At 40.1% G+C, this 9668-nt stretch overlaps 1 long non-coding RNA gene across 1 annotated transcript; it reads right to left on the reverse strand.

The window, feature by feature from the left end:
• Nucleotides 1–4944: 4944 nt before the first annotated feature.
• LOC108956691 lies at nt 4945–9264 on the reverse strand. Its single transcript, XR_005548121.1, has 3 exons — nt 9123–9264; nt 5678–6349; nt 4945–5078 (listed from the first exon to the last, which is right to left on the reverse strand). It is a non-coding gene; the product is annotated as an uncharacterized LOC108956691 (long non-coding RNA).
• Between the last annotated feature and the right edge of the window lie 404 nt (nt 9265–9668).

Consider the following 9668-nt stretch of genomic DNA (forward strand, 5'->3'; position numbering starts at 1 on the left):
AGGCCAACTTGAAGATGTCAATATCCATTTTGAGCCGAGAGATTACAATAAAGCAGCCAATTGGGTTGTAAAGGCCCATCGAATTGGATTATAAATCCCTTTCAATCCCTTTGATCAATCTTATGTTCGGATCTTGAATCCTTTTGTAATTTGTCAAACTTGATTTAGTAACGAATATCTGTTTTTCTGACCAATAGGTATCTTGTGGAATCGGGCAAATATTTTACACTAAAGGCAAGCGCATATTGTTTGTCCTATCTATTTATCACTGTTTTCAATGTTTATGAAGATAAAAACAACAATTGCGTTTCGCAATGAATACAAATTAACCATTTTTTTTTTTTTTATATATCCATACATAAAACAGCTTTTTGGTTTCGAAATTGTTGTTTTATCTTTAACGAACTCCATAACGATGGATAATCATAATCAATCCCAACCGGAATTTGACCATAGCCAAGTCACATAACCAGGACAAGCCTTACTTAAAATGAGCAACCTTGATGAGAGAGAGAGAGAGAGAGAGAAATGAGCAACCTTGATGAGAGAGAGAGAGAGAGAGAGAGAGAGAGAGAGAGAGAGATGATTAAAGGATAAATGTCTTTATTTAATTTCAAACTTGCTTTCCCAGTCCATACATCATACTTGAGATCAACTCGTCAATAGGCTGTCTCATTTCTTCTCCTTGGAGCTCTCACGGCGTCCAGCAAAGTAGCCCTGCGGGTTCCTCTCGAACGACTCCCTCGGAATATGCACGGATCCGCCGCATCCTGGCGCAACCATAGTTTCTCCGCTGCCGCCACCTCCTTTTGCAGCCCCGCCACCTCCAACTACCCCGGTTGCCCCTCCTCTGCCACCACCACTTCCCTTTTCGCCGCCACCCTTAGCGCCACCGCCTACTTGGCCGTCCATGTTGTTAGATGTATGTCCTAAAACTGCTATGTAATAGTTACATCTTAGGGATTTCAATGGTACATATAAGGATTATGTTATTTTAATTTTAAAAGGAATTGATTTATTAATCCTTTATTCGTTTAATTAATTAATGTACACATGGTTGCAACGCACGTGATATGTGCGTTGCCTTTTATTAGTAATCTAATTAATATATATATATATATATATATATATATATATATATTAAAGTGTGCATGTGCACGAAATCATGCACATGCACGATTTGCACAAAATTGTGCGAGATGGTCAGCGGTTGCTGACCATCATGCACGAAATTGTGCACGAACGGTCAGTGGTTGCTGACCGTTTATGCACAATCGTGCATAATCGTGAGGATCAGCAACGGTTGCTAATCCCACGATCAGCAACCGTTGCTGAACCGTGAAGTGCTCGTCCAAGAAATGCCTTGAAAGGGTTAAAAAATTGGTGCGAAAGAAGAAGGGCTCATTGTTGAAAAACAGAGAAAAGTGTGGGCATGCATTTTTTTTTTTGTGAGAAGATGCTTTGCTGAAAATAGAGAGCAAAGTGTGTGCATGTTGTTGTGTCTTTGAAATGCAAGAAAGAAGAGCATTATCTCCCCATTATCTCGTTCGGGCCGTGACTATTATACATCAAGAATACGACGGATTATTTCCACATGATTGCTAGCACGATCGAAGTGATGAATATCCGAAAGTTTTCTCTTCCGTTCCACGTTCGTTGTTGGTGTGTCTGAACTAGAGGTCCAACGCTTGTGGGACTCGAACTGTAGAACATCCGAACCGGCTCGTTTCAAAGCGCGCTTCGAGAGGTATTTCGTTTAACTCCCTTTTATGTTTAGATTTTTGATTAAAATGCACGAACAACGCCTTAGGAGAATCATGTAAAATATATCTTTGTTTCCGCTGCGTTTATTTCGTTAATTTTTCTTATACATGATTCATGAAACCCCAACACATGCCTTCCACTGGGTATCGACTAGCTAGTTGGGATCTTCTGTGGAATCTGAAGAGAGACTATATGCAAACGAGTGAAGAGGCCCAGCGCATGATCCGCTATTTATAGAGCCGCGGTCAGTAATCCCGTGGTTGTGATTTCTCCGTTTGTTGGGTCAATCTCGAAGATTCAACCGTCATAAAAGCCTGCGCATGCGTGCATGGAAGATAGGAATAAGGGGATTTACAGCAACTGAGAGAAGAAAACGGGGGTGATTAAATACGCGCGCATGTTACCAATTCATGAGAATCTGCCGAACAACATTAACTAAGCAACAAACAATCAGCGGGGTTATCCGCGAGGCTTTAAGAGGGTCATTTAGAACGATAATGCGAGGCGACGTTCAAATTATATATACCCGTTCGTTCCCTTTTCATGCGTACCTACTTGCTCGGCCAGCGTGGTTCGCTAATCCGTGGATCTGCTGGAGTTTATATTTCTCTGTACCTGGTTCATGCAGGACCAAATAAAAAGGTCGGCGAGAGAATAATGTCAGCGACGATAAGACGATGATGTCGTCGTCCAAGAAAAAAAAGGGGAGTTAGTCGGTGAAGTTATGGGTGAGAATATGGGGGCGGTGTAGAAGATGAGTTTGGCTGGGACAACAGCCTTTTTTCTTCTTTTTTTGGTCAGAAGACAACAGCCTTTTATACGTTCCGTTCATAATCTCGCGGCCTTATAGAACACGCGTCTTATATTGTCCATATTGATACAATCTGCTTTATAGACATGCCCACATTCATTCAAGATATAAGGGTTTTTCTCGTAAGCAGTAGCTTGTAATTGAGATTTAGCATGATATATTTTGCCTCGGAACTCGTTGGTCTAATTCTTATCCTCTATATAAAATACATCTTTCTCGATTTCGTTCTTCAACTTTTGTGCAATAGAATTTTAAAGGTCACTATCCAACTAGCCACTAAACTTGCTCTTGCGAAATCTCTTCCGACAGCGGAAAATGATCATCCCCAACCTGAAAGATCTATCATTGAAGGAGGCGTAGTAATATCCTGGAATGCATGTAGAAGTAGAGTGTAGGAGCCATTTATACATGAGCTTTCTATTCACGGCTAGTAGAAAAAAAAATGAGAAATGCTAAGCTTGCTAAAACTTTTTAGAAAATTCGATTTACTAAGTTATGTTAAAAAGGATAGTGACCCAACCTACGCAGACATTGTAATATGTACAAATCTTGTAATAGGAGGCACCTGATAGGAGTTGTTTTGGGCATAGTTGTAAGATCCACTGTGATGCTCAATGATTTTATACCTGGTTAGAATCTCGGCTGAAAGAATCATTAATTTGGCGACAATGAAATTTAGGCTGTTACTTTGGGACGCATGAGGCTAGCCATGAATTTACCAAGAATACAGTTCTTTATATAATGTAACACTAACTCTGAAGGAATGATCAGGCCACCCGTGCACAAAAATACTTAACAGCATTTTAGTAACCAAATATATAAATATATCCATAAGAAAATCTGGTTATTGCTCTGCATATTATTGTTTGATCTTTAACCATTAGAAGTCTTCGTTAAAGCGAAATTGAGTGTTGGAAGAACAAGTGAAGGTCTTTATTTATTATAGTCAAAGTAAGCCCCTGGGTTATTCTCGAACGACATCATTCATCTGTGAAGGCTTTCACCATCACCAGGCCTACCTTCTCTCTCCCTCAGCAGCTTGCCTCACCATCACCACATCCGCCCTCCAATATAACCGCCCGCTGCTCCCCTCCGTCGACGTCACCTCCAACAACAGGCAGATTGGAGCGCCAAACAAATCGTAATCCTCTAGAACTAGAATTACCTAATATTTGCAGATCTCGCGATACCAACTAAACAACTAAACATTTCCACAATGAGAAGACAATGAGCATATGAAATCGTTCAATCAAAATCCCCTACATTTGATAGTCTATGCAATCAAATTTTGGTTTCCAAAAATAGAGTAGCTCGTCTATGGAATATATTTTGTCCTTGGGATGATAATCAATCAAGATATCTTGCGCGATTGAATATTTTTGTGCAGATAATCTCAGTCAATTAAAATTTTCTAAATAAGGAATTCCAACCAGATCACAAACGATTAAGAGGTAAAATTTTCTCAAGATAATATTCGTGATAAAAGTTGTCATCATAGAATTATAACTCCATTTTCATATTCACGGTCATTGCTTATATTCTAGCTGGTGATATCTAGTGTAAACTCTACTGATATCCATTTCCTAATCTACTTGTATTCACGTTGTGCTCTACCCATATCCACTCAGTACATTACCAATATTTATGCAATAGCCTATTGATATCCATGCATTACTGTGTTGATATTCAAGCGACAGATACACTTAGCTTCCTAAATATATTCAACTGTTCTCCTATGGATTCTCTAAACTTGACACTTTGGTATATCCAAGATTAAGTGCGCTCGACATAGGTTCTTTAAGTCTATCGGAATCACTTTACCAATTACATCAAAGTTCTTTTTCAACGTGGATGTAACCTGAAAAATAAACAACTCTTAACATTTATCAAGGTCAATGCAACTCATTAATAATTTTGTCAGCTTCAGTTATGGGTTCTCTCAACAATATTAACTCAAATGAAAAAGAAGCACACCACATGGAGACTGAAGTACATACTTCTTTGAGTTGGGGATATCCACTTAACGGCCTCGTTGATTTGAACTCAGATTTATGCTCCAAGTCAATTCTCTCTTCCAGAAAAGGTAGCTGGCTAAAGCATCTTTCCCACCGTGAAACAAAGTACAGTATGTACCAGCGTAATCCCTACATATTCTCTTCAGACTTCTTGCGCTTAAGGACCACAGAGAATGAGATGGATTCATGACTTTCTGGCTTCAGGAAAAGAGAGATTTCGCCACTTTCAGCGAGTAACGGTGGAACAAATCGTCGATGATCAGTTCATTGCCGAAATGATGGCACAATAATCCCTCTAATGCCACTCTTAAGCAGAGAGAGCGTGATTCGGGGGTGGGGAAGGCAACGTGCATTTTGAGGTGGCTTAGAGTCTGAATCCTCTCGATGTGGAAGAATTCGTTTCGACTAATCACTTGTTTCAGCTCCTTTTCTGATGGGAAATATATTGGCAAGTTGAAGCTCTCTACTTTGGCTTTGCTTATGATCCCCTGCGTAACCAAAATTCACTTTCAAAGTGATAATAACCTGCTCGTTTCTTGGAGGCAAATAGTGATTTTCGCCATTCGTATTTTCTTTGTCCATTTTTCACGTGCAATGTCAATATCTCAACAGTCACCATGCCTCGAACTGATTTTTAATCGTTAAATATAGATTTCAACGGCACAGATCCTAGAGATATGGACACCATCGAAAATAAATTATTTCTTGCCTCCGGGATAGACAGCGGAAACAACCTACAATATGTCACTCTACATGGTTTTCACTCGGAGATGTTATTTTTCACGAAAGTTATTACATTCTTTGCAGCATAGATCTGTAAACTTAGCTTTGCAATTTTCAAAGTTTTTCGCCACAAAGTGATCCATGAAACCACACGATTACTTATTTAAGGAGATCCCCTCTGAAATAGCTCTTGTGAATGTACTTTGTTGGAATAATTAGGACATCCAAGTGAAACACGCTACTGCTAACCTTCATGAAAAGTATCAGTAAAGCGAACTTTAGTACGATTAGCGTGGCCAATCATCCTGAAATGCATAATTCAATCTCATGCATCAAGTGTTAGCCCATGGATGCAATTACGTACCTCTTTTGCCATGTCCACAAGGCAAGAACCCAGCAGCTCGAATTCTGACCCTATGGTGGTCTGAGAATCATGAACCAAATCTGGCTCACCAGGCATGACCATAAATATCAATCCTTCACCGACCATCTCCTCCGCTCTCGCACTGAGAAACATCTCCATGTCTCTCCCGAACTGAGCGGAGTAAGCCCCGACGACCTCGGCGGGCGAGTTCACGTGATAAATTCTCTCTCCATTCCAAGCACGGGAAGACTTGTCCAGTATCTCTTGTGGAAGGCGGGACAGCCAGTGGAGTGCATAGGACGATTATGCAAAGTGTAGGGATGCAGTCGGGAGGAGACGGCCATGGAACGATCCTGGGGCTGCCATGGCATAGTAGCGCCGCCTCACTGGCAGGTGGTTGGTGAAAAGCGTGTTGAAGTCATTGGTGGGGAGGTCGCTGAAGATGGCTTGGAACTCGAGGGTACGAAATCGGGGTTCTTTGATTGGTTTGATGAGGTCTAAGAGGCATTGTACTATGGTTTCGATGGCTTGGATGGATGTGAGTCCTGTAGAGCAACCGAAGTCTGCTATTCTGATTATGGGGTTTGGAGAGGATAACGGGAGGTGGTAGAGATCAAGGGTTGTGGGTAAAGCTTCCTTGATCATATCCATGGCGGCGGCAGCGACTTCTTTCTGTATAGTCGGACAATATGTGGTGATTACTTTTGCAATACTTAATTTTAATAATTGCAATTAAGACTTTTCCAAAACACATCCATATGTTTAGTGGAGAGATCGTCCAATGTCCAGTCCCTCTAAGAATGCACGAGATGCAAGAAAGATTCACTAGATATCTAATACACGCACTAGCTTACGAAGTGATCGATACATCCAGACCAACTCCATAATTAATACTCACCGCTTGAGTACACCTGTTAAAGGTTATCTTAACTGCTGAATCGAGTCTTTGCCAATGACTTTACGACGGTGATAGTGTTTGATGCAGCCGAAGCGGGGTAATGAAATACAGAAAAGACGCTAAGTTCGCAAACACGAGTAGCAACTCAAAAACTAGCATCCTTGTGCAATAAGAGAGAAAATTCACCAAATAAAAGCTGGTAATTTCATATAATAGTGATTAGAAGTGGATGTGTGAAGAGAGAGGCAAAGTGGAAAAGATATTGAAGAAAGGATGAGATAGGACAGTCCAACTACTAAACTAAAAATTATGAGACAAAGGGAATTTTATTGTTGGTGAACCAAATTATAACTAGGTAATTTAAAAAAAATAATATCTTAAGGTAGTGGAAAATGATCATTTGCTACTTGAAATATATATCATCAAAACAGTACTATGATGGGACGCATAGAGTAAGTGCTTGGTCCATGGAGCCAGTTACACACAAGCTTTCTGTTCTAATCTTCAATGGATGCAACATTTAGGCATGAGTTGTATTCTTTTCACAGCTAGTAGAAAAAAGGAGAGAAATGTTAAGCGTGCTAAAACTTTTTATGAAATTCGATCTACCACGTGAAGTTATAAAATTATATAAAGTGACACAACCAACACGATCCACATTCACTAGAATTTGTATTCATCTTGTATAGAAAATCCCTCATAGAAGGAGTTCTAGGCACAGTTATAAGGTATGCTCGGGGGAAAATTGTCCAAAAAGTCCTAAATATATTATATTTTTACCAATTCAATCTTAAACATTTTCACTTCTTACCAATTGAGTTCATCTGGCCAAGTTTGGCGGAAATGGCTGACGTGGCATTTTTAAATATTTTTTTTGAATTTTTAATGTCTTTTTCCTTTTTCAACTTTTTTCTTCCTCTTTGTTTGGTTTGCTAGCGAGGGTTGTCGACCGACCATCACTGGCCACAGTTGAGGGCCGACAACCGTTGCAAGCTATAGGCGAGGGCTAGCCGACCCTCGTTGGCCTTGAGCGAGGGCCACGATGCCCTCGCCTGGCCAAATTTGATGAGGGCATCACAGCCCTTGCCAATTCAAGGGTGGCAACACCGTCGTCCAAGGCCAACGGGTTGGTCGACCCTCCATGTGGCCGACAAGGGTTGTTGACCCTTGTTTGTGGCCAGCGAAGGTCGGCCGGCAATCATTGCTGACTTTAACCCAACTGAAAAAGTAAAAATAGAAAAATTTATACATATATATATTAAAAATTATTTTTAAAATGCCACATTAGCGTCGACTTGCCACATTAGCAATTTTCCATCAAAATTGGTTGGGTGCACTCAATAGCCAAGAAGTGAATGTTTAGGATTGAATTAGCAAACTTAAAAAATTAATGACTGAATTGACAAAAGTACAATAGGTTCAATAATTTTTTGATAATTTTTTTTGTCAGTTTGGCCATTGGTTCAATGATGCTAAGGGCGTGTTTGACAATTTGCCAGACAATAACAATTTTTATTTTCTTGTTTCCAATAATAGATTTGGAACAGAATTCTGTTTGGTAAACTTTTTGTTTCTGGAAATAAATTTGTTCATGGAATTAAATTTGTAATAGAATTAAGAAATAAAAAAAGTTGTTTCTTTATTTCCGAGAATAATTCTAGAATCAAGCCGATCCAAATTTCTTTTTTTTCTTTTCTCTTCTTCTTTTTCTTCCACCGCCACAGCCGTCTATCGCCATTGGTCACCAGCGACTAATTGGGTGAGGTCTAACAAGCTCGCTGGAGGCTCATTAGGCCAGAGTGAGGCCAAGCGAGGCTTACCCAGCCACTAGTGAGCCTGACCTAACAGGGCAAGGCTTGCTTGAGCTTTGGTAGGGCAAGGTTCGACCTTACCAAATCTAGGTGAGGTCAAGCCTCACCCAACCAAGGCTTGGTTGAGTCTCACCCAGCCGCTAGTGAGGCTTGGCCGAGGCCAAGCCTCACTCAACCAACTCTATGTCAATTCTTGATTGATGACTCGGTCAATTACATGTGAGAAGTTAATAGCACGTTTGGTAACGTTTCTGTTAAAAAATTGTTCCTGAGAGTAGAAATAGAAAAAACTATTTCTGTTTCGGGGAACAATTTTTTAACAGAAGAACGCATTTGGTAACTGCACAAAATTTATATTCCTGGAATAGAAAAAGAACAGAAACACGTTTGGTAAACTTGTATAATTTTTCTATTTCTTTTAATATTTTAAAGAAACAGCCCCTAAACACGTTGGTTTACTTGAAGATTGAGGAGATATGTAAATAGTTTAAGTGCATGGCATATATTTGATCTTTCACACTATATATGCACCGTAAAATCTCATGTTTGGAACATCTAATTAGGTTACAGCTTGTTTCTTAATTCATAAGGGTTAATTAGAGCGATACATCTTTGTAAGTGCAGGGAAACTGTGAGGAACGGACTACATGCGACAAGGATTTTACTGCTAGCACGAAGAGAAAAGCTAAAATGATATATCTTGTTATATGTATGTATATCTTGTAATAAGAAGTACCTGATAGAAGAGTTCTGCTCGTAACTGCAAGGTCCGTTCCCTCCATTCATGGCCACTGCTTCAGAGATGCTCATCTTCCTCTCATCCTCCATTCTCTCTCTCTCTCTCACCCTCCACGCGCAGGTCAAGTCATGTGATGGTATCGAATCTCAGCGCAAGCACAGGTAGGAAGATTGGCCACAATATACGCGATACCACTCCCCCTACCCTATCACCTATCTAGGCGGCCATCCGTCTTACATTTGCCTGAAAAGGACTTGCGCTATCATAAGTGGGAATTCTAGATCAATAAATAGAATCCTCCCAAGACTAACATTAGATTGAGCACCAGTTATTTCGTATCTGGTCAAAATCTTCCCTAAAAGAATTGCTAATATGCCGACAACGACATTTTAAGTTTACTTCGAGGCGGATTTGGTAAGGGGAGATCAAAGTCAAGGTAAGAACGTGAAACGTGCATTAGATCTTACCAATATTCAGCAAATGAGGCTACCAATACCAACTCCGAAGTAAAGCTCAGGCTAGCCATGCACAAAAATACTAAAC

The sequence above is a fragment of the Eucalyptus grandis genome, chromosome 2 (assembly GCF_016545825.1).
Source record: "Eucalyptus grandis isolate ANBG69807.140 chromosome 2, ASM1654582v1, whole genome shotgun sequence".
NCBI classification, from domain to species: Eukaryota; Viridiplantae; Streptophyta; class Magnoliopsida; order Myrtales; family Myrtaceae; genus Eucalyptus; species Eucalyptus grandis.